Genomic DNA, 22363 nt, shown 5'->3' on the forward strand with positions numbered 1-22363 from the left:
GCAAGATGACATTCACAGCATCACCATCCCTCCACATCTGAAGGAAAGAGATCTTTTTAACCATCAAGACAAGAACCTGAGATATCCCAAACTTGCTTTTGTTTTTCTGCTTTTTTTTTTTTCCCCCCCCTCATGAGCAACACTCAGTTATCATTATCACTGTGATAACCAGGAGGATAAACCATCAGGAAGCCCGGTATAAGAACAAGGAAAATATTTCAGGAAGCTGTGGAGCGGCACAATTCCTTAAACCTGTACAGGAGACGAAGTGAGACTGCAGAGTGTGCAGACAATGGAGCTATTTGAAGATATTAATTTCTGCATCGTAGATGTGTAAAGAGCCCATGGGTTTAATGCTGTGCATGAGGATTCACAGAAAGGCAGAAAACAGTAAGTGGTGCTAAGGGCAGCACTAGTACGGTGTGATCTGGAGTGTATCACAAGTTTTTTTTCCGCCTAAGCCCTGCTTCTGATCCTGGCATTGCACTCCAGGTTTTTTCCAAGCATGGTATCTCCCCTCTGGGCCCAAAGGAACTCAAACCTGGCCCCTTAGGCTTGTTTCTTCTCAAGAGTAAAACCCCTAAGACTCATGTTCATGTTCTTTCCCTTCCCATCCTCCCCAGTTCAAAAGATGCGTATCTTTCTCGGCATCTCAGAAATCACCACTGGTTTTGGCTACTTTTTGCCCCAAAGCTTTGCTAACTGCCTTGGCACTGTTTGCAATTGTTTATATAGCTGTAACCAAATTAAATTTCTGTTGCCATTAGCAATCCTGTGTAACTCCCTGCATACCCCTTCTCCTAACGTGCCAGCAGTGCTTTCCTTCTTTTCCCCTGTGAAGTTACCTCTCCGGAGCACACATTCTCAAATAAAGTTTCCAGTCTTGCAGGCACTAAGAGAGGTGACAGACTCATGGGTATCCACCAAGCCAAGGCTCCTGCGTGACTCTAATTTGACCAGAGGACGTGTAGTTTATTCTTTCTTCTTGATCCTTACTATCTTTATAGGGAAACCGAGGTGATAAATCCGGTCATCTTCTAGATGCTGTAGCTAGCTGGGGGGCTCTGTGCATCCACTGACCTCTGGGCAGGGCTATACTCTGGTGAAGAAACCCTGAAGAAGAACTCGGCTTGTAAGAATGAAAGGAGAAAAGATGGATGGGTGCTGAGCGGCACCTGGAATTGAGAAGCCTATGAAATCTGTTAGCTGCATACATATAGGGTCAGGAGAGTTGTGCAGTTCCTGAGCATTCCCGAGCTTATGGGAGCAAACCACAAAGCCTTACATGTCAGACTGGTAAGAGGGAGATAAAATGTGGCAGGAATTTGACTGGGGCAAGTACTCTAAGGAAATAGGAAATAAACAGCTGACCTTGAGATCGAGTGTGTATAATAGAGCCCCCATGATGAAGCAGAGATTTTAAATGAGGTTTAGTGGAGATGGAGCTGAAGAAAGGATGAAAGAGAGATGAAAGAAAGAAAATCCACATACAGATGGGATAGCAGGGTTTTTACATTTAGTTGGGCTTTTTCATTTTGCTCCCTCTGTTCAGGAAAATCTTGAAACAAATGGGTAATAAGCTGACGAATTCATGAAGCCCAATATTTATTCTCCGTTGTGACAAGAATGTTTCAGCTTCAAAGCAAGAGTCAGATGGGCCACAGTTCAATAGCAATCAGAGATTGCCACAGCAAAATTAACCCGCTGAAATTAAGGTGGAGAAATCAAAGCCCAGAGGGTTGATGACTTCTTAAGTTCTTGGAAGACTTGCTAAAACTTATTTCTGTGTGTCGTGATGAACAGACAGACTGGAGAAAGCTTTTATGTGCACATTTAAGGATAGGGAAAAAATAGCTATAGGGACTGGGAACGCAATTTATAGCTTTTGAGTGCTACACCTCCTTCCAGTTTTCCCTACCTGTTCCTCTCAGGGAGTCACCACCACCCAACGAACTACCTGTAATGAATGCATTTGTTTCCATCCCATTGCTGAATTGCTGTGCACATTGCCATCACAGATAATCCTTATTGCTGCCTTTCAAAATGAAACATCCTGGGACACTCTTGCTCTTGGAGACTGAACTTACCCTCTGATCATAGTTGGTGCTTCAAGAGGGCTTCGTGTCACCAGCATCATCATGCAAGGGCCTCTGAAAATGAAAAGTTTAACATGCTGCTTGGCTCCAGCAAAAATGCAATCTTGTAGCAAAATAAACAGAACAAAAAGCTCCTACTAGCACAAAGATCTAATTCAGGGAGTGGAGTTAATTATGGGAATAGCATGTGTCTGTCTTAGAGACCTTAAAGCATCCCACACGCTTTGCTTAGTTCATAACCTGATGCCATGAAGCAAAACACTGCAGGATAATCATATTTATTTGTTTGGTTTTCCACTTTGTTCAGTTATCCCAGCTTAAATCTAAGCCAAATGTTACACTACAAAAAACCCCATGGATATACATGTTTTTTGATTTACTAACGGGAGTAAGAAAATAGGTTACAACAGCCAAGACCAGAGGTCTTCATTTGTAACCATTTATCCTCATGTAGTTAAAGGTCACCCACAAATTATAGACTGTGGGTTCTAGCACCATTTTATACATATAAATATACATGTATATTTACAACTGCTACATACTTACTTTCCACAGTGTGGTGCCCAATGTTTCTGCTACAGCCTGAAATGGAGCTGCCGCACAGGAAGGCTGACTGGTGCTATATCTAACACAGAGAAACTTTTTTCACCGGGTGGAAGTGGGATGGGAGGAGAGGTAACATCGTAAAATCAGTCAGGCTGGAGACAACCAAAGGTGACTAGTGGTTTGTGAGCTAAATGGCTGATGGCGTCCCAGACAAAATAGAGAAACCAAACTAGAAAGCTATCCCATTAAGAAAGCACTGGCCAAAGCAGGAAAAAAAAGGAAAAAAAAAAAAAAAAGAAAAAAAAAAGGTTTACAATTTTTCCTATCCTTTGTTTAAATGAAGGAGAAATTGGAATTACAAGCTGAAGCTCTAAACGTCAAAATGGCTAAAGAACAAGATCTATGAAGAATTATAATATTAAGGGGGTATTACTTAAATTCTCATTGATGATTCTTTAGGCATGAGCCTCTCACCATTTCTCTGTAGCTCCTGCCATTTGAAAAAATGAAAACCTGCATTTTCAGGAACACACGCAATTCCAGGAATCAACACTTTAAGAAAAACTGCCAATACTGTGGGGCTAGCACTAGAACTGTGAAACTGGGAAATAAGCCTGTATAAATTGATTACCCAACAAGTCTATATGGTTGGTAAAATTATTCAGGAGTAATTTGTAGTCACCTATGAAAAAGGGCTATGAGGTTAAGCAGACAGTGCGTGACCATGCGGTAAACACTTATGCAAGTGAGATGTAGCCTCTAGATTATTTATAACTTGCAATTTGAAATTAGACTTCAAAGCTGACCAGGCTTTGAGTGAGGGTTGGTCTAGGTGACCTCTAGAGGTCTCTTCCAACCTGAAATATTCTGTGATTCTAAGATTTTGGCATATGTCTCTGCAAAGCAAGGGTCTTTTCAAAATGCACGAAGGAGGCAAAAGAAAAAAATGAGGGGTTTATGTTCGGGGTTTAAATAATGCCCTCCCTGCAAAATATTATTTGAAGTTTTGACATTTTTCTAAGCAGTTCTTCACTGAGATGATATAGCCCCTTCAGTTCTACGCTGCTAGGTGAGGTTTGTTGCAGGGTTGCTCACTATGGCAAGGGGCTGCATGTACTCCACGCTATCAGAGCCTGCTGCAATAGGCACAGATCGGCGCTGTCTCCCTTTGAGCTCCTCCAGCTCCTTCTCTTAGCATCTAGTTTTATTTCTGGTCAGACTTTTAATAAAAAAGTCACAGCAAACTTCCTGAGTCCCTCAGGGTAACTTAGGTTTTCTTGCAGACCCAACTGCCCTGCATACTCTCTTCAGGAAGAATAACAAGAAAACACCAAACCCTGCCTTTCTTACAAAATAAATAGATTTGTCTTGTTTAAAAACCACCCTTCATATTCCAGCTTTAAACGACCATTTCTCACTTGGCTTTTTCCTTGCTCTCACCGTCCACCCCTGAGTGAGCACCAGAGCCCCCAGAGCACTGAGACAAGGTGGTCCAAGCCCTTCTCTGGGCGCAGGGACAGTCCAGCGCTGTGGCCACATGCCACTGACTGTGCTGCCTGTGGACTGAGCTGGCAGCCTCGCCTGGGCAGCCCCAGTGCTGTGCCAATCCACAGGGTACGCAGGTAAATATATGGCATTCCACCCCAAAAGTGGGAAATCAACGCCCGGCATGCACGGGGCAAATGGAGACGAAACCAAGCCTCGCTTCTTCCAGCTTTCTGCTCCCTCAGAGAATCACACAAGTACAAAACCATGAAAACAATAACCCCAGCTGCAAAGGCAATGAAGCAATTTGTTAGGGAGATGACATTTTTAATGAGAAACACTTGCTGGAGGAGAACAAAAGGCCCTGTTTGGTCAGAGAGATGTTCTTGATACTCTTCTGAAGTGCATGAAAAAGTAATTTCATTTAAGCGTCATACATAGAGCAGCTGAATTTCCTGAGGCTCCAGATGTTGTCCTGTGCAGATGCTGAACAAATGGAACTCTGTCTTGATGAAATGAAAAGAAAAAAGCAAGCCCTCCTAAACCAAAACCCATGCACCACAGTATTTCACATCTTTAAAAAAAATAAAAGGGGGGGGGGGGTGGGGAAGAGGAAAAACTATGCAATTTGGGGAGAAAGGAAGCTCTTGAAAGTGGCAACGCTGGACATAGGATAAACTGTTCTTAATTGCCCTGTAGATAGTAGAAAGAGATGAGAATTTGGATTTGCAAAATACCAAGTTCTGGCTCTGTCACCTCTTTTTCTTGGCTTTGCGCTGTTTCTCTCTGACAGTTATCTGGCTGTGATTACACTGATTTTGTTCCCTAGGAAGGGGCAGACTCTGCAAACTTTAATCGGGCCAAAAGTTACTGGAACTTTCTTGGGGTGAATGACAGATTCAGAATCAACAGCTGAAAATATCTATATCAATATTTCACTGTATTGCTCATATGGTAAGAGTGCAAGCCTGCTGCCGAACTTGAGATTACACAAATTTACTTCCTGAATTTTGGGAAGGATGAGGGTTTCAGTGATAAAAGCTTCTGAAATAAGAGATCAGACCAAGATTGCTCTCATGTTAATGAAGACTAATGAAATGTAATGACCTTGATATTCAGATACTTCATTCCTGAGCTGTGGGATGGGTGACAGAAGTGGATGCAGATGATTGCTAGGCTTTGTAAGCCATACAGGGCCTGTGCAGATTCTGATGTAAATCAGAATAGCCTTAGGCCTGTTGGCTTACACTCAATTTTTTTTTTTTTTATGCCCTTTTAGGCTCTGAAAAATGGAGACTATTCACTCTTTCTTCTAAAGCACAAGTCTCCTTCTGACACAGCATTATCCTTTTGCTAAGTGGTAACAGATGACAGAGTCCAAAGCACTGCATGAACACGAGAGCATTCCTACCTCTGACACATGGCCCCTTCCTAAGAAGCAAGGCTGTCACAGACAACTCTGCCTTTGAAAAAAAGCGGTAATAAAAGCCAGGTTTGTGATGCTGGTCCATCAGCAGGTGGTACTGTGTAGCCAATTTATAGTGAACAAAGTGAGAACGACATTGTTTTAAAGTAGAACTTGAAATAGGCGGTTAGCATCGCATCTGACACGAGCCCAATGGGCAAAGAGAAATGAATGACACACCAGAGCACACACTAAACAAGGGGGAAGCAAGCCAATGGGTGTGTTAAGTAGATCTGAATAAGAATACAGCTAAAACTTTTTAAAAGACAACAGTTCATGCAAGTGATGAGAAGCTGGGGACTGGGCTTTTGTTTCTCTCTGTTGAGAGGTAGGCATAACACCAGGCTGTGAGAGCTGCTTGCCAGCACAGAGGGAAGAAGATGCTTCCAGTATGGTCTCACCAGTCAGAGAGAAGTGGTTGCAGTGTTTAGACAAGAAAGCAGATCACAAGACTGAGAAAGAACACTCCTGACTCGTTTCTTTGAAAAGAAATTCAGCATAGGTCAAATGAGCTCATTTTGTCCAAACTCAGTCAAACCCGATTCTTCGATGTAAGCATCAGCTAACCAGGTAGCAGCCATGGTGCCGGTGGCTCACAGAGGAGCATTGTGCTTTGGAAAAACCTGCTTGAAGCAATTCAATAAAAGCGAATTGACCTTACGATGGAAAAATCAATTTTTACAGAATTATTGGGTGTGATCTAATGACTGTACTGAATAACTCAAATTCCAACAATAGGTAATGCTTTTAAGCATGTTACCAGGTTTTGTTTCATGCGTATGTTGCCAAAATAATCCCTTTGCATACATAGAAAGTAGCCAGTGAAACTAAACTTCTGGTAAGCACTTATGAGACTTCAACAAGCAAGCAATCTTTTAATATATATTCTAAAAAGGTTTGCATTAAGGCCTGCCCCTACCAGCAATCACCAGTATACTGACAACCTCCCAAGCCTCAACTGTTAATGAGGAGGAAAATCACCAGGCTAGAGAGAAACTAAATATAAATAAGACTTTTTGCACTTATTTTCCCCCTGAGAACACCCTACAGCAGAGTGTGCTGAAGTCATGTGGGATACAGGAGGTTTAAATCGCACAGAATTTTTGCTACAAGGGCTTTGATGAAGAGAGTGCTTTTGCATTTCCACACCAACAGCAAATGCTGCCCTGTGAGCCACCATAAAGGAGACAAACCAGGAATGGTGCTGAGGGACTGAGGACTTCAGGGCAGTAAGACAGCCAGGTGAACAAGGCAGCATATTTTTAAGGATAAAATCATTCCGGAACAAGCACTGTTAAGTCCTGCTCCTGGGACTAAGTAATGCAGACTCTCACCGCAACCCTATGTTGCCTCTCTACTGCATCATTTTCCCCAGCAATCCAAGGACCATCTGCAGATGCTAAGCCTTCATCCGACAGAGAAGCAAGTGGAGATGGGCTCTGTTGAATGCGCCACTTAGCCAACAGTCTTGCGAGGGGAAGATGGTGTAGGGCACAGAGAGGGCAGGGACCTTCTTCTCGTGCATCTCCAGGCAATGGGGAGCCAGATGAACCTTTGGTAGTGTACTAGCATCTCGGATATAATTAGAAACAGCTTGGGTTCAAAATCCCAAGTGTCCATATTCATCTCTTCAGGGACTTCTTGGCCTTCTCAGTATTTGATTTGATATTTTAGAACAACCAAAAAAAACCAAACCCACAATATCCTTGCTGCAAGTATAAAACAATTCCTTAAAATTTTCTGGAATATCTAGCTTCCTCATGGATTGCTAAGTGAACACACTTATCCCTTTGAAAATACCAGGGAATGATGACTTCCTTGTTCAGGAATTGAATGTTCATTTTCATAGGCCATTTAGAGATGGATAGCTCTAAAGGTAGTCTAAACCTTTAAACTCCCCTGTCTTTTAGCAAGGGGAGAAAACCAGGAGAAAGACAAAGAGAAAGGAAATAATGAACATTTGCAAAGCCACTAATGAGCTATTGTGGGTCATTACTTTTATTTCTAATAGGAATTTAAATTACAAAATATTTTGAGAATCACTTGCATTAGGCATTTACTTTATAATGAGTGTGACTGCAATTTTAAAAAAGCTGGTGTACAGGATGGTAGAGAAGCCATAAAAAACCCAAGTTACGTATTGAATTGTGTGTACACATAATGACTGTGTTATTTCTAGGGAACTGACTTCCCCCACCCCCCAACTTTCCAGACTCTGAATCATTCTCTAATAGGATCTCAACAGGCAATAGTATTAAAAATGTGTTCGATGTTAGCATCTGGGCCAGGGAAAGCATGACAATCTAATATAGAGAATCTAACCAAGGCATTCATCCAAGCCTGCCATCCGTCTTTCCATTCTCTGCGGTCTCTCTCCCACTTCAGGGTGCATACATTGAGCAAGTCCTGGGAATAATGGCATTTAAATGAGGTAAAACCTACCTGACAATGTTTCCTTGCCAGTCCCAGGGAACTGATACCCAAACTACAGTCGTCTTCCTCCCAGTAACGGCAATTTGAATTGAGAAGTCATTTCAGTACATGGAGGCAGACTAAAACCAGCAATCTCATTCCATTAAATGGCAAAAAGAGCCCCCAGGCCCCAGGCGTCATGATTTTGACACTTGATTTTCATTCCACAGTGGAACAAAAATGAAACCTTTCAACAGTTTTCATGAAAACTTTTAGGAGAGAGAGAGACAAGCCAGAGTAATGAACTTGCTGGGTGGGTAAGATCAGCAAACTGGAACAGCAGCACTGGGAGAATCTGAAAAAGTGTCTGACTCCACATCTTTGTACTTGATACAGAAGATTCAGTTTCAAGATCCTCTTTAAATTAAACAAATCTTATTATAGCTATAAGTAGTCTGATCAGCAAAGCTTTTTCTCTTCCACTGCTTGATAAAATGGTTTCTTTAATAGATAGATTTTTAGTTATGATTTTTTTGGGGGGGGTGGGGGGGTGGGGTGTGTGTGCTGATTCTAATCCTTGGGACTGTGGAAAAAAAATTAAATCTTGTTTTGACCAGCATGAAATTCATTGTCTAGGTTTCGGCTGTCCATTCACCCTCTTCCTATTTATCAAAATAGAACAGATGAGGTCACATTGGGAAAAGAAAAGTAAAGATCTAAATGAAAAATACCTGCATATTTCCAGTATGTATGCTTTTCCTGAGGTATCCAGGGTAATCAAAAAATGATCAGTCAGCTGCACAGGGTAACATGTTTAGGTGCGACTGTGTTCAATTAAAGTCTTACTTCAGTAGTGCAGACTGTCAGGAAAACTGTTAGGGAACTGTAGCTGTATTTGAAGGCTTACAATTGCCAAAGGCAATAAATATAAAGAGAGAAGGAAGAAAAGGCATTTTAAAGAAATCATCCTATTCACTTATTACAGCTTAGGAATCTTTGTCTGCAGAGAAAGAAAGAAAACAAATTACTCTAGTACACTTCCAGCAGGTTCAGTAACCGTTAAGCTCCCTCTCTTTGAGACAGATTTGAATAAAGGAGCTGAACTCCAGGGTCTTTTTGAAACTTAAAACTAGAGCTTCAGTGCTTAAAAATATTTTGTTTTCCTACTGACATATGCAGAATGTGGTAAGAGCAATGGACAGGACCTCTTTGGACACTGTGCCCAGCCCCTTTATACCACAGGTACCTATCACATATCTCATCATAGTCTGAAAAAAGTTTTACCTTAAAATAAGGCTATATGCTTCAGTGAATCCTGGTAAGAGGCTCTTCCAAAACCTTATCTCACTGGCGGTTAAAAGTTTTCTCATTTCCAGCCCCACTGTGTTCACAGGCAGGTTCTGACTTTGCTGGAAGGGGCATTTCGTAAGGCAGACTCCAAGGAGGCTTGCAGCAACTTGGCTAACAGCCAACCTGGATGATAACTTCATCTGGTGCTTGCTGATGTTCACCCCAGCCTAATGTCTTCCTTTTCATTTTCAGTCTCCTCTTGCAGTAACATGGACCAAATGTTGCTTTACATTTCTTGCATTGCAGTGGTCCTTGGAATTTCTAGCAAACCTGGGAATATGTGAGATGCTTCCTGCTCAGGAGGGTTTGTGGTCTAAAGGGAGTGGGGGGGAAGAGAGGGGGGGAAAAAAAAAAAAAAAAAAAAAAAGAGACAGAAAATAATTACAGTATTGAACAAACAGAAAACCTATCCTACAACTTTTCCAGTCCATCCTCATGCCTCCAATAGAACTCGTCATCCCTAACAGGCCATTGCCCTGTTTTCTAGAAAAGTCAAAGATGCTCTCTGAGGACTTGTATATTTTCAAATACTTACAGAATACTGTAATTATTTTATTGTCTAATCCTTTGTCTCAGGCAAGTGGTTGCCAAAATGGACCATTTAAGAAAGTATTGCTACTGCAGTCCAGTAAATCTGCTCTATCAAAAGGACAAAAATTTCCAGCTCTAGTTTTCTACTTATCTGTATAAGGCTGCGCACAACTGTTTGCATGCCACCCAAGCTGTATACTATTCCCACCAACTGTTCTAAAGAAATATATGTTTCTTTGAAAAGCTACTTTAAAAGTCAATATAACATAAAGATGCTGTTTCTTTTTCTAACGTGGACATTCCACTCATGCCAATCAACTCACCCTGCGTCAACTAGCAAATCTCTTGCAATCATTCAATCTGTAGGGAGACATGATGAAACATGTGAATTTGGAAAATGTATCTCTTCCAGTTGCTGGGCTTCACTTATAATTTGTATGTCTGTTTGGATGACCCCATCAATACGTTAGTCCTTCTGGCAACCATATAGCATCACAGCATCCCACTGCATCTCAGCATCACAGTTCTAGCTCAAAGGGGAATATCACAATTTGACCTGCAATGAAAATTTGGTCTCGTTGTAATGTTTGCAGCAAAGTGTAGTTCAATCTACCTCAAATAATCACCAACCGGCATGAGGATGAGGAAGGATAGAACAAAAGATTAATAAAAACATGGAGTAGCGGGGTTCTTGTGGATCACCATCAAAAATGAATATACATACCCACTGGAGAACAAAGTCAGCCTTGTAAAAGGGTGATGGTACTGTGAGATCAGATCTTAGCCAAGCAGAAGGTTTAGCAGTTACTGTACCGCCTGGCCTACACAAAAGCATCCATTGACAGTAATAACACAGCTCTCGCTTCCTGTGACTGCACAACCATCAAAGCCTGGAAGGTCTTTGAGTTACCCTGCTGAATGGACCTGATGCGGTTTGGAACTCTGATATACAAGTGCTGTTGCGGTTTTATCACCGATCAAATGATAAACATCTCTCTAAAGTCCTGTCTAGTGTAATGTGCTTGTAGTCAGGCTAGGAGTGCTCTAGAGGTAATATATATTTAACTGAGTACGTTTTGCACCTAGTATAGGGACACCTCTGTGCTTCTAATAACTCTGGCTGCCTAGAGAAAGTAATTTCTCTGTTTAGTTTAGTACTGACTTGGGAAATGCCTAACCAAGACAGTATGGGTTTTATTATAATTATTGTTTTAAGCATGAGACAAATCAAGAGGGAACAAAAGTTAAAGCTGTTGGGACTGAATGGTGTTTATTTTAATTCCAAAGAAAAAAAGATTTCCTTCCAAGCCTCAAGCATTTGCAATGTCTTTATTAGTTAAAAGACACAAGTGAGAGGAAACAGCATCTGTAATGGACAAACAGGGTGACCCAGATGCTACAGGACTTTCACAGAATTGCTACCTGAATGTGATTATTAAAGCCACTAAGATATCAAGCAGAGCAGTGCTTTCATTTTTATTACAAGAGAGACTACGTGTAAGTATTGCCTGTTGCATCCCTTTTTCACTGGTATTTTTGACCTATAGCTTTGCTTTTGGCCATGAATGTTTACTTCAAAACAATGTGTGAAGAAGCTGGTATATATATTACTCAAATTACTGAGAATCACAGGAAACAGCAAACATTTGGTTCTGCGTTTTGTTTAGAATATTTTTGGAAAATCTCCAATTTTGGCTCAGTACTCTCATCTGAAATCATTCAGTCTCATAATATTTTGTAAGAACATTTACACAGAACTGCTTTGAGAAAAAAAAAAAAAAAGGCCTAAAAATGAGCAATAGAAACTTCATCTTGGCTTTAATTAAACATATTATTGCAGATCCAGGGATATTAAAAATAGTCCACTGCAGATGGACTGTTGCTTATATACTGAATCACAGGTTCCCTTGAAGTGAAATATTTCATTGGCAAGTTGCTCATAACTACTTATTGCTGCACCACAGGGTAAGCCAGTCAGTAAGACAAAAATCTATTAAAAACACTTTCTAAAGTTTTCACTCTGGAAGCAAACTACAGTACTATTTTTCTTATATTAGTTTTACATAAATACAACGACTGGAAACTTTTCCCTAGAAATATCTCAAGGTGGGGGGAGGGGGAGACCCTTTGCAGAACCTCTCAGGAGTACAATGCCATGTTCACGCTGTTGTCAAGGAGGGGAGGAGAGGAAGAAATGGTTTTGAACAACTTTTTGCACCCTCCTGCATGTAGGCTGTGCAGTACTTGTACAGTTGGAAAGTAGAACAAAACTCTATGGTAGAGTAGTAAAGATCATCTCACTGGGACCTGCCTGCTAACCCTCTGTTATGGCAGAAAATGTTCATTTTCATGTGTTCTTGGTTGGTAATTTATGGGATTTACCTCCCAGCTGACAAATCCCATAACATAACAAGGCATTGCTTGATCAAATGACTGGTAGATCTGGCTCTTAGAACCCCTCTCCAACTTTAGTTTTCATTACCAGCATGAAGATGGAAGACAGCAACCAAGGGCCTTGTTCACAGAGTTTTCTATAATTAAGTTACCTGCCTCCACCAAGAGGTCCTTGCAGAGTGGGCATTTGGACAAAGGGATGGGTGAGCAATGGAAAGTATTGCCAGCCCTCTGCTCCTGGAGAATGGCATATTCCACTTTAAATTGTCCCTTATGTACTTGGGTAGCTGGCCCAAAGTGAAACAAATAGCTGTTATTCCAAAATTCAGTAGAGGAGCAGCAGATGAGAATTAACTGGGTAAGATTGGGATAAGAATGGGTTGAACATACTGAGGTATATGAGGTGTTAAAGGAAAACAACTTTTGCTGCGATTGAGAGGTTTGCTCCAGAGGGAGGGTCCAAAGATGGGGCCAGAACAAGAAATCTGGAATGTTATTTTAGCAGCAGTAATTTCAGCAGAACAAAATAGCCAAACCAAGTCCTTCAGCCAGGAGGAACAGCTGGATGAAGCAAACAGAGAAATAACTGTGGATTGGTAAAACAAAATAGGTAACGTTCTCTCTTCTGTGACTGGCCTGCTGACGTGATTTCGCATGTTCACTGTCATGCCCAAGTGCATGCAGTCAGAGGCAAAGAGGAGGAGGGAGAGGCAGCAGGAAGTCAAACAAAAGTCCTATGACAAGAAAGTCTGAAGTAAAAATAGCATGAAAGCCCCGTTCTGCTAGCATGAAGCCAGATGTGGCAACACAACATATCTAGAAATAGTACGGGTCTCAGATAGCGTTTACATATCCATCTCTGTTTATACTGATACTATATTCCTGTTATTACTGCACGCTAATGCATCCACTGCACATGCAGAGGGGACGTCTCTGAGTTATCGTGCAAAGCTGAGTAATTACATTAATTTATCACACACCTTTGGCTGCTTCACCACCTCCTCCCTCCTGAATACTCTTAGCCTTCCAAACAACTATGTTGGAAAATTTTTAAGTGTTTAAGAGGAAGGAAACCAGTAGGGTTTTATAAAACCTGAAAAAGGTATTATAGAAAATATCCTGAAACTACATTGGCTTCGTTCTTTTCCAGCAGTGCAAATCAGAAGTGACATCAGCACAGTTACACTGCTGCTGTACTAGAGGACACCACCACAGGTCAGATCCAAGATCCTTAGAGTGAAATGGTCTCCAGCACTAATCAGGCTTAATATCTCCTGTAAAGCTATTAACCCTAATTAGGGTCATTATAGATCCTCAGCACTAGTATCTCACTCATTTATCAATGTAAGTCTTAAAAGCTGTTCTGGTTTTGTCACCGCTAGTTGTGTTCAAAGGTTGCTTCAGAACTTCTCTGTTCATGGAGAACTCCCTCATTTTTCCAGCCTGAATGAACCATTGGTTTGTCTGTTCTCCACAGTGAGATGAAAAATGAGCTAACCTTTCTCGCCAAAACCAAAAAAATAATCCCACTCCATGCAGAGCAGCCCCTAGACTTACAACAGCTCAGGACAGGTCCTGATCCCCTCCATCCCCCACAAAGTTGTTCTGCCAGGTGATAGGGACCTCAGGAGGGAGCAGGAGAATCAGCTTTGCTGACGCTGGTTCCCCTGGTGATAAGGATCGTAATAATTCTCTTGTGCTTCATCACAGCCATTCACACAAGTCCTTTGTGTCAGATATTTGGATTTACAACTGATTAACAAACTAAACAAACATTTTGTCTCAAATAATTGCAGGGTTTCAGAACCATAAGCCAAAATGTTGGAATGACTTTAAAAACAAAACCCAAACCAGAATAACAACAGATAGCAGTGCTGTGCTTTTGCTTTGATGAGGTTTAGGCAGTGGGCTCCATAAGTCACTACGACACTTCACCAGGACGGACAGATATGTCTGTTATTTTCAGGAGTCTCTCCTCCCCAGCCCCTCACTAGCTTTTTTGTGTGGTTGCTGGTACTCACAGCTTCTTCACGGGACAGGACCACGAAATAGGTTTTGCTGTTGCTGTCACATCTGCACCACAGAGATTTCCTGGACACTCACAACAAGAAGGAAGCTTCTTTCTGGTGGGGTGTCCTCACCTCCCATAGCTTCCCTTCCACATCCATCAGGTGAATGAGATTTGAAAATTATCCCCCACCTCATCCAGGCACAGGCACACCTGCAATGAATAGAAGTCATGGCTATTTCTTACCTTCATAAATAACTGATTGCTCTTGAAGTTTTCAGGTTGTTCTGAGCAATTCCTTGAATAAGCAGCATTGAGTTAATACATCGACGCACACAGACCCCAAAGGGGTTTTGGGTGCAGAAGGGAACACTCAATCGATCTGTTTCTTTGATCGAATGAAAAATTACCTACAGACTCATAGAGCTGGTTTAAACATTCAAGCCACCTTCCCTACAGGCATATCTGAAATTTTGGTTCTTCTGAATCGATGTAAATTCCCAGGATTCCATAATTCTGCCTATCCCATTCCCTCGTTGACCAGCTTAATATTTTACACTTCAAAGACTAACTAAGAAACATCCGTAGTTAGCATTATCACTGCATTTTCCTCATATGACATCTCTCCATCCCTTTTTGAAAAAGTCCTTTTGTCTGCTTTTAATGGACATGAATGCAAACACTGAGAGAGTACGATTCAGCTCTTTGTACTCATGCCAGTCTGACTTTTTAAAGAAATTTACTTCCACTGGTGGCTATCTGCTTCAAGGTTACATGTCTGAAATCCTGTGATCAGAACCAGCCCTAGGAGCAGCTTATTCAGCAAAGCAAGCAAACTATTTTAATCAAAAGCAACTCTAACAGAGAATGCAATGAGGTATCTAATGTTATGTTGCACAGCTGGAAAGAAAATTGAATAGTAAGGATTTTGCATCTGAAATATATTGGTATTTTAAAAGGTTTTGGGATTTGATGGCTTGGCATGTTTGTGTATAATTCACCTCAGTTTGTCAGTTCCAGTACAGTCTGAAATTTAAAAAGTCATCCTATAAGAAACTAAGATTTTGTCATTTATATTGGCTTAAAGGGGAGCTGAGGGCACTTCAAGCTTGGCAGCTCAGAGACAACCAGCCACTTGGTGTAACACCAGTGCAGAGGGCTCTGCCTCAGCTGATACTGCAGAGTCACCTGCAAAGCATCACCCCACCCAGGGGTTTCCTCCTGTTTGAAAGCTCTTTGGAGATATTTAAAACGACAGGTGCTGGTGCCAGCTCAGCTTTCAGCTGGAAAATACCCACGCGGCAGAAGCAGACATGCCAGAGCTGTCAGCCCTGCACAGTGAGAGAGGCTACAGACAACAACAGAGAGACTGAGCTATCCTTTGGGTACCACATGGAAATACAAGTGCAGCATGAAAACAGGAGGGTGGTTTCAATAGTGGCAGGACAGAATGGCTCCGAGTGCTAACTATAATTAATCTTTTAAAAACATAAGGTTGTAGTATCCGAGATTTTTTAATCTGACATAGTAACCGTCAAAACTAATCAGACAGAACCAAGGAGTTTTTTGATGCCTGAAATACCTGACAGAAATCACTGCACCCCAGTCTTTGAAATTGGTTACTCAAGATGTTTCTCCCCATTTCTGACTCTGTTTAGACATCAAGCAAGTGAAATGCCCTTCAGTGATGCCGTCCTACAGTTAAACCATGCTGCTAACCTGCAGTACCATGTGAATAGAACCTGGTTTCACAAGTTCTAATAAATCAGTTTTATATAGATGAACCCTGTCCCCGATGGCTTTGATATGCAGAATTTTTACATAGCAGAGTGGAAGTCTGGCAGCGAATTTCTGTTGCTCACGGTCTGATCTCAATGCAAAAACTAAATCTTGAGATCAGAAAAATGCATTTGCTTCTGGGAAATATTCTACATGTGCAAACATGTTAGGAAGATAGCTTCTCCTAGTGCTGGATTGTGATCTCTCTCTGTAGCCCTTTGTTCAGAAGAAGAAAAAGGAGGGAGAGGCTGGAGATGATCTGGGTAAGAGGCTTAGGACTTACTGATACAGCTCCAAAGCAAACGTGACTAAACTCCGAAAAGCTCTGCCCAACAAACTGAGCAGTCAAAAGCAAGAACCGGCTAAAAAATTGGGCATGGAGAAATCTGAGGTAACAGATAATTTGCTTGTTGATGCAGCAAAAAATTACATGGAGGGGAGTAATTTATGTTTTACAGGAGCTGCAGTTGCTGCTAGGTTCGCAATGTTTTCAGAAGGGCCACAAGACCTTAGTCTTGCTCTTAGAGAAAATTGAAACCCCACCTGACTTACTGGCAAAGCTCACTGGCTCTGGAGAGCAGAAAGCAGAGCTTCCTTCAGCTCTCAAGGCTACACGTCTGCCAGGTCTCATCTTTGTCCTTTGTCACTGGCGTCTCTACACTGCTTTTCCCTCCTCCTGGCCTGTGTCCCTAGGCTGGCTGCAGCATGTCCTGAGAGCACCTACACTCTCCCCTCTCCACCCCAAGGTCCTCATCTCCCCACCCAAGCTCCCTGGCCCTGCTCAGCTCAAACCTCTTGCCATCCCTCTGCTTTCATAACTTACTCCCACTCCTGCATAGACAAGAGACCCACAGAAGCCATTCTCCAGAAACCCTCAGAAACCGCTTCATTTTCTAATGCTATCTCTTATGACCCACTTAATCAAAGGACATGAGATGATACAGTGTTACTGTCCGCCTGTTTTAATGTATAAGCAAAACCGCAGCAGAAGACCGTTCAAATGAAGATTTCCAAATGCCATGCCAGGTTCATGCCAGGGTTCTACCAGATAATTCCTAAAAGAGGATTTAATCAGGGCTGACAATCTTTTAAGGATCCAGTCAACCTTTCTTAAGTGGTACGAAATAAACAGGGGAAAATCTTTCACATTAATCTGAAACTAAACCCATAGGCTTTATGAAAGTTGACATCTGCGTATGAAAAAGCTACACATGGGTGATCAAAGTTTTTCTCTGACAGGATCTACTTCCACCCATATAGATGCAGGAATTCTATGTTCACCAACAGACATACATACTGGATACATACTGGGCAGACTTCTCAAGGATCATCCTGAAAAGATGCTCCGTAGGCTCCAGGTCTGTATCTCCAGCCATTGTGTGAACTAGGAACCAGGATTTGGTAAGGGGAGCCCTCACAGCTGCCTCACAACAGTGTCCCTCAAAGTGCCCACGAAGGCCAGAGCTATGCTGAGGGTTGCAGAAGGGCTCAGGGTGCAAATGCAGCAGTCCCCAGCAGCTCACCTCCTCCAGAGGAACAGAATAGCAGCAACTGTTGCCTGCAGAGGTTTATACTCACCAAACCATGGCTAACAACTTTTAATTGCTGTCAGGCTCCCAATGCCAATGATGATATCTGAGAGACTAAATCCTTACAGCCAGGAATTATAGCTGATTTCTTTACCCTGGAGACAAGTAACTCCCATCAGCTGAGGAGGATCTCGGGGAACAGGCAAGTTGAAAAGGAGGTTAGGAAAGATTGCCCTGTGATGATGGGATTCATCTGCTTCTTAGGGCACGATGCCCCACCAGTCAGATACAGAGCCCATCCCACGTTTCCTGGGTGGCAGAAAGATAAATGAAGGAAAGCACGTATACCTATCCAGCTTTTCCTGAGCAGAAACCATATGACCTTTTGGAATCTTGACCCTATATTGTGAACAACCTTGGGAAGGACACACATTACCCAAGAGATCTCCCGATCCCCAGCCATTCATAGGCACAAGACGGAAGCAACCTGATGAAACACACTGAAACTGGTCTTTCCAATGGGTTCACAACACAGCTGTTTTGATAAATATGTGCTGTGACTGACAAAGTTGTTTCATCTGCCTTCAGTATCACTAGATCCAGAATTGCTTCCATATTATTCTCTTAGTTATTAAATCAAGTCCTTGGGGGAGAAATAGAAGGGGAGAAGTGAGGAGGGCATAACAGTCTCTTGCGTGAAATCCATCTCATGTGTGAGCACATAAAGCCAGAGACATTTGCTGCCTCATGCTGTGAGTCTACGTCTCAGCTTCTGGCAGTGGAACAAAAGCCTGGAAGCGGTCTGGAGGCATTCGCATGTTTTGCTGCTTGCTTTGGCTACTGTCGAAGCAGCCGAAGCCCTGTGCACTCTTTATAGAAATATGTTTGCAAGGCATTTTTCTGAAAATGGTCACAATGAAAATTCCTGCAATTTAGATTCCTCCACCCCCTCCTTTAAAAAACAAAGTTATTAAAAAAGCTGATTTTCAAATTGTTCACATAACAACAGCAGCCTTACCCATAAGAAAATCAGAACGACCAGCTACAATGGGTCTTTTAGATTACCCCCTGTATGCCTCATTTTTTTATTCATAACAGCACATGCTCTCTCCTGTGTGATCTTGCTAGGACATAAGACATATTCAGACTCTGACTACTACCTAAGGAGGTCTGAAAGCCTTTTCAGAGCGCTGCTAAGGCAGCGTGTTTGACACTGCGTTCCCCAGGAGGAGAGCAGCACCGTGCAGCACACCTGAACCAGCACAAAGACAACAGTTCTTCCAGAAGTTACAAGGCAGCTGCAGATGACTGTGGGGTACCAACCCAACACTCACGCTGCTTCGGAAGTTAATTCAGCAGCCTATATTGATTTCTCTGTTACCTTGGCTAAGCAGCTTCTGGTGCATTTTGAAGTTTTATGTTGCCTTTTGGTCCCATGCAGAATACAGTTTGTTCTGGTTTTCTGAAGTGCCTGTATTGCAAATGGAGCTGTGATCAGCTGCTTAACTACCCTCAACACCTGCCACGGCAGCTCCAGGTTTTTCCTTTGCAATTCAGGGTTAGGAGTTGTCTCCAGTTATCCGTGTTAGACTCCCTTCAGAAAGAGCGCTGAGGACAGTGAGAGCACATGGAAGTGGGAGGACTTTAATCATGAACCAAATTACAACCTGAACAGCAAGCCAATTGCTCGTTAGCTGTCCTGAGACAAGCAGAAGGAAGTAAACCAAGAGTACATCACTTTGGAGATTTCCATCACCATTACAATCACTTCACACCTGAAATGACAGAAATGAAATGACCCTGATGATATCCCCCCAGTAGATCATTCCGAAAAGAGCCGTTGAATTTGCCTGTGCATCTAAGTCTGGTTACTCTCAACGCTACTCACTGCTCAGACTCTCCCCTAGTGCTGTATGAAGATGTGAGGTATGGCATAAAGGGCAAAGGAGCTGAATTTGATTGTTCTGGGTCTTCACTGATTGAAACGAGGTATTATCTACTTTCCCTTCACGTCAGAACAGCCTCAAACCGCTAGCTCTGAAATGAAATTCCTTTGAGGCTCCCTGATAATGCACTTCAGCAAGTATTTCACAATCAAAAAGTGTCGGTATTTCTAAAAGACACCAGAACCATGCCAGCACATGTGTTTAGGCTGAATGACTGCCTCATTTGGGCAAGTCCTTCTGCCTCTGTTACCTCCTTCCTAATAAAATGAGGATAAAAATTAAACCCTCAGTAGACTGAAGTTCTCATCCCAGTTCCAAATATTTTTCATCCATTTTTTAATGTCCTTCAAGATAGAAGAAGCAGAATGCTTGATGGGTTTTTTTCCACTTCTGTCATTCTCATCTGTTGTTCGTCATAAAACAGACTGAGGGATATTTTTTTTTTACATACTGGTATATGTCTTTTCCTTACACATCAAAAACCAAGGCAGGAAAACATTTCGGAAAGTGAAAAAAAAAAAGGAAAATACAAGGAGGGAAATGAACAGAAAAGAGAAAGTCCTACCTAAAGTATACATTATAAAGGAAAGTGCTACGAGAACTTATCCTAGCCTTGGGATGGTATGTATTAAACAAAATAAAGTGGCCTCTGCAAGTGGAATACAATAACAAATGCTCTAGGACCTTGCTAATGTATCAGCTGTTTAGGAAAGTGACTGGAAGGTATCACTGAACGAAACAGGTAGGAGGCTATTAAAGGGACATGGAGCAGTCAGAGTTTTAATTTAATAAGATCATTGGCTGATGATGGCCACTGGACCTTGCTGCACACCGTCTCGGTTTTAACCCTCTCTGGGAGGCAGAGAGTAGGTCAGCAAGGGAGAAGGGATCGAGTAGGTGGTCTTGAAAGCATCCAAGAGAAAGAAAGAGCAACGTCATGTAAAAACAGTTAGGAGTGCAACAACCGCAAGACTGTCTTTGTTTTCCCCAAACCTGCTGAAGCTGTGGCATGTTTTACACATTAACCTCTCCGTACCATGAGCAGCACAGGGCCAGACAAAATGGAGGTGAAAGGTCACTCAGGCAATAAAGCAATGCTGTATTAATGTCTGTGCTCCTAAAAATGCAACCCCAAATTCCTTCCAGACATTCAGCTGGGTGATGGAAGTTTTATTTGTGGGTTAAACCATAGAGAAACTGCAACCCTTATGCCCTCTTAAATCATGCAGCCTCCTTGGAATGACTAAAATTCCCTCCCAGTTGCATTACCCAGAGTTTGTAAATGTCTGGAAGGCATAAACCACTAATGCATGTAATTTTTCTTTTCCCTCCTGCCATTTCTCCAGCTTTCCCACACAGATCGCTGCTTTCTCCCAACCACTTCAAGAACAGAATATATTTCTGTCTCAAAACCCATGCACTATCTCTCCTGATCCAGGGAGTCAGATTACACCGAGATTCAAAACATGCTTTCTCGCAAAACAAATCAGACATTCATTTTTCCCCTATAAGAAGATATCTGCTTGCAAACCGGGTGTGACTTGGAGCGGTCACCTCCGGGGTTTCCTTCAGGGAGAATTTGAAGGGCTTGGAGAGAAGTTATTGATTGCCACGGAGCGACTGTAGCCAAGAGCAAACAGTACCTCGATGCACATGCAGTGCACAGTACCGAGCTGTGCTGGAGGCAGCGCTGGACCCCCTTACCGTGTTCCTTTGGGTCGTGCCCTTGGACGAGGTGTCCCTATGCAAAGCTGGCTCTGCCTCGTCCTGCAGTCTTCTGCAGGCTCCCATTTGCCCAGCACTGAAGGTTTCCTGCTGCAGGAGACACGTGTTAAGCCACAACAAACCCACTTAGCAGTTCTGTTCTGCTCCCCATCATTTCTGCCAGATGCATTTTGTGTGACGTCTAGCACTGGTTCCCAAGGATATTTTTCACATACAACAAGCTTCTCTCCTCTTCAAATGCTCTTGAGTTAATAGCATATTCAGAAGGCGCTTATTTCTGTACCAAAGTAAGAACTGAAAAGCCCCAAATGCCAAACCCAAGGTGATCTGGGTCACTTCACCTTTATTTTCTGTCTCTCCAGCTCACTAGTATCCCTGCATCAAAAGTAGGTTGCTTGGGTTTGAGTACTTGGGTTAATTTTTTACATACCTGGAGCTCTCTCAAAAACATTTTTACAGTCACCCTGTGGAGGAACTTAGCATCAGCTCAGTCATTGCTTCTTATCCCCGCTTAATGCAAACACGGATACATCTCAGGTGTGTGTGCATCCAAGGTCTTCTCTATTACTCGTTCAATCCGTGCTTCCATGCAACAGTTCTTCACAACCACCACCCTAAAGTCACTTTCATCTTTGAATAGCACAGCTAATAATTCTGGTATTTGATATCAGTAAAGAGCAAAGGCTCAAAAAAGTCGCTCTCTGCTCGGTTTGATACTCAGAGTGATGCCAATAATAAACTAGCAATTTTCTTATATATCTGTCTAACACTACAGCTGTCTTGGATACTTTTCCTTGCAATTGAAACTCCACTTATATTCTGTTTGCACCTCCAGAAACCTTTATAACAAGAAATTGACTTTTCTTGACTTCTCATGGTATTTACCTCTGCAAGGCTAATGACTATAAGGCTGGCAGCATCTCCGTGAGTTAAAAATAGAGTAAGCACTTAACGTACACAGGCTGAATTCAGATAAGGATATGAAAATCAATGCACTTTTCAAAGCTCACACTGACTAGCTGCAATGTCTTCCTTTTATGAAACTGATTCAGAAACATTAAAACATTTGTCAGATGGCTTCTAGTTGGGACAAAAAT

The sequence above is a fragment of the Falco cherrug genome, chromosome 7 (genome assembly GCF_023634085.1).
Source record: "Falco cherrug isolate bFalChe1 chromosome 7, bFalChe1.pri, whole genome shotgun sequence".
Classification (NCBI taxonomy): Eukaryota; Metazoa; Chordata; class Aves; order Falconiformes; family Falconidae; genus Falco; species Falco cherrug.